Source organism: Arachis ipaensis, chromosome B08 (genome assembly GCF_000816755.2).
Source record: "Arachis ipaensis cultivar K30076 chromosome B08, Araip1.1, whole genome shotgun sequence".
NCBI classification, from domain to species: Eukaryota; Viridiplantae; Streptophyta; class Magnoliopsida; order Fabales; family Fabaceae; genus Arachis; species Arachis ipaensis.
Window position 1 is genome coordinate 37,701,276 of NC_029792.2, and position 3,472 is coordinate 37,704,747.

The 3,472-nt window shown below is 32.7% G+C and overlaps 1 long non-coding RNA gene across 1 annotated transcript in view; it reads right to left on the reverse strand.

Annotated features, from left to right (window-relative positions):
* The window catches only part of LOC110265477, a 9,886-nt gene continuing 8,710 nt past the window's right edge, over positions 2,297–3,472 (reverse strand). Inside the window, exon 2 of the long non-coding RNA XR_002351621.1 lies at positions 2,297–2,427. This is a non-coding gene — a long non-coding RNA (uncharacterized LOC110265477). The remainder of the gene's footprint in view (positions 2,428–3,472) is intronic.

The window sequence follows — 3,472 nt, forward strand, 5'->3', positions numbered from 1 at the left end:
AAATTGTGGAAGTGGTGAACTGTTGAGTATTGAATAAAATGATTTCTGAAAACCACTGAATTACTATTTTATTCTGAGATTGATCAGACGCTATGGGCATGGCAAGGACGGTTGGTTTATCCCGCTTACGTTGAACTGTGAGGTCTGAGGCAGAGTATCCCGCTTGCATCCTTTCGGATCACAAGAGTGTGCCCGGCACTATATCCGTGGGTACTGTGCCCGGCACTATATCCGTGGGGGATCCTACTTTTTATTCGTGACCGAAAGGCGACATCTCCATGGAGATGTGTTGGGTTGGCAGTTGAACCAACAATGTGATATCACAGCCAAATAGGACAGGCATTCATCATGTGGATATTCTATCTGGTTGTTTTCTTTCCCGACTTGTATTGTTTGCCTAAGTGTTTAAAATGCCTAAATGCTTATTGAATTACTTGATATACATGCTTATACTTGTGCTTTACTTGCATTGTTATTATTTGTGTATTCTACTGGGATTGAAGAGGTTCGGAAGGAAGTGGTGATGGGATCGCATGGCGGTTAGGCTAGCGAAGGCTGTGAGACAGTAGAGAATTGTTAGATTAGAAATCCGCTAACAAGAAAAAGCAATATTTTTAACAAAAAAATTGTTACAAAAAATCAAAATTTTGTAACAATTCAAAGTGATATTTTGTAACAAATTTTTCTGATACAAAAAACCAAAAGTCATTATAAAAGTGGTAACAAATTTTGATCTTCAAGATATTTTTGGTGACAATCTATTTTTTCCTATCATAAAATTTTGTTGCAAAATGTAACTTGATTTTGTAACATTTTTTTTCTTTAGTTACAAAACACTATTTATTTTGTAATTTTTTTAATACAAATTACACACATAATTTATCAAATTATATTATTTTTTTAATTAATTAATATATTAACTAATTTACTCAATAAGTCAACATTTATATAATATATAATAACATAGATAGTTCAAATATCTTTCATTAACTAAGATTGTTTTATAAATCTTCAACATATAAACTTTAAAGTACAAACTAACAAGAAACATTGAAGAACCCTAATGAACTAGATATATACATAGGACAAGAAAAACAAGGAATTATAAATCTCCAAAATGTAAACTACAAATTACAAACTCCATCATGTTCATACAGCTCCTTTCTCATTTCTCATGGAGAAGTTCTAATAAGTGCCACACACCTGAAAAGACCACCAAACAAAAAACACTAGTTTAAAAAATAAGATTTGTTTTTCCTTTAAAAATGCATAGAAAAGAACAAAAAATTATACTCGTATTATTCAACAATGAATACAAACTCTAAAATTTTTACCATGAATAACCTTTGGAGAGAAGTACAATAAAATAGGACATGTTGATACAATAATCATGACTCAGATCTAAACATGCATTTTAGTTTAAGAAATTTATTAAATATCATAAAAGTATAAAACAATGGAATAATAATCAAGATGTTTAGGAACATCTTTGCTTTTTGCCTTTATTTATTACATTATAGATCTATCATACAACATCCTATCAATATTTAATCATATCAATGTTTTCAATGCAATACAAGAAACAACACAACACAAGTAATATTTCATTTATCATACAATACCCTAGAAATCAATAAAGTTTACAACACAAGAATTGCACTAACCTTAACTCCAAGCAAAAAGTTGAACGGATTGGACTAAAAATCTCTGAGCGAACACACAAATTAGTCTTCTAATAATCAACTACTGTGTAAAGAGATAGAGAGAGTGTGTGTGTGTGTGTGTGTTAGAGTATTATTTTTATAAAATCAACACACAAATTTATGAATATTTATAAAATAATATTTCAAGATTAAAGTAATATATATTTGACTAAAATATCTTTTACTAACTATATATTAAAAAGAAAATTAAATAATTTAAAAGAAGCAAGATGAGAATGTGATGTTCACTGTATAGATTGCAGAACGGTGAATCTCAAAGGAATAGAATGATAAATGAATCTAATATATAGACTATGCTAGGTATGCTAATTCCCAACTACTAACTGTAATAACAGAAAAATAGAAAGCTGCCAACTCAACAAGCTTCTAACTAACTTAAGGCTACATTTGGATCTTCTTTAAGTATCACATCTTGTGTTACCAATTAATTAATTTTGGTAACTGTAATAACAGAAAAACTCAAAGCTGCCAAGTAATATTGATAAATTAATTAATTCACTAAATGTATAACATCCCATGCAAGCTTAAGCATTATTGATAATTAATTAATTCACACACTTGACAGAGCAGCAATTAGCTTGGGATTCCAATTCAAATGTTGAAACACTAAAAATAAGACATTTTCACTTAAATGTCCTTTTGTGCATTGACAGCTAGCTGAGTGTATGCAGCGAAACTGCTTCGTGAGAATCATTCTCTTCAACTGGCAGAAATGAAAGACAAATTGAAAACAATTTAATGATACTAGGTTCATGAAGAACACTAAAGCACATACACCCTTTAAGAATTCACTAGATCAAGCTGATTTCTGATGAGCGGATATTTTATACGCTTTTTGGAGTTAATTTCATATAGTTTTGGGTATGTTCTAGTTAGTTTTTAGTCTATTTTCATTAGTTTTTAGGAAAAATTCATATTTCTGGACTTTACTATGAGTTGTGTGTTTTTCTGTAATTTCAGGTATTTTTCTGGCTGAAATTGAAGGAGCTGAGCAAAAATCTGCTTCAGGCTGAAAAAAGACTGCTGATGCTGTTGGATTCTGACCTCCCTGCACTCAAAGTGGATTTTCTGGAGTTACAAAACTCGAAATGGCATGCTTCCAATTGCGTTGGAAAGTAGACATCCAGGGCTTTCCAACAATATATAATAGTCCATACTTTCCACAAGGTTAGACGACGTAAACTGGCGTTCAACGCCAGTTCTCTACCCAATTCTAGCGTCCAGCGCCAGAAAAGGATCAAAAGCTGGAGTTAAACGCCCAAACTGGCACATAAACTAGCGTTCAACTCCACAAATGGCCTCTGCACGTGAATTGCTTAAATCTCAGCCCCAGCACACACCAAGTGGGCCCCAGAAGTGGATCTCTGCATCATCCATCATAGTTTACTCATTTTTTGTAAACCTAGGCTACTAGTTTAGTATTTAAACAACTTTTAGAGACTTATTTTGCATCTCATGACATTTTTAGATCTGAACTTTGTATTCTCTGACGGCATGAGTCTCTAAACCCCATTGTTGGGGGTGAGGAGCTCTGCTGTGTCTCGATGAATTAATGCAAGTATTTCTGTTTTCCATTCAAACACGCTTGTTCCTATCTAAGATGTTCATTCGCGCTTAACTGTGATGAAGGTGATGATCCGTGACATTCATCACCTTCCTCAAACCATGAACGTGTGCCTGACAACCACCTCCGTTCTATATACGATTGAATAAGTATCTCTTAGATTCCTTAATCAGAATCTCCGTGG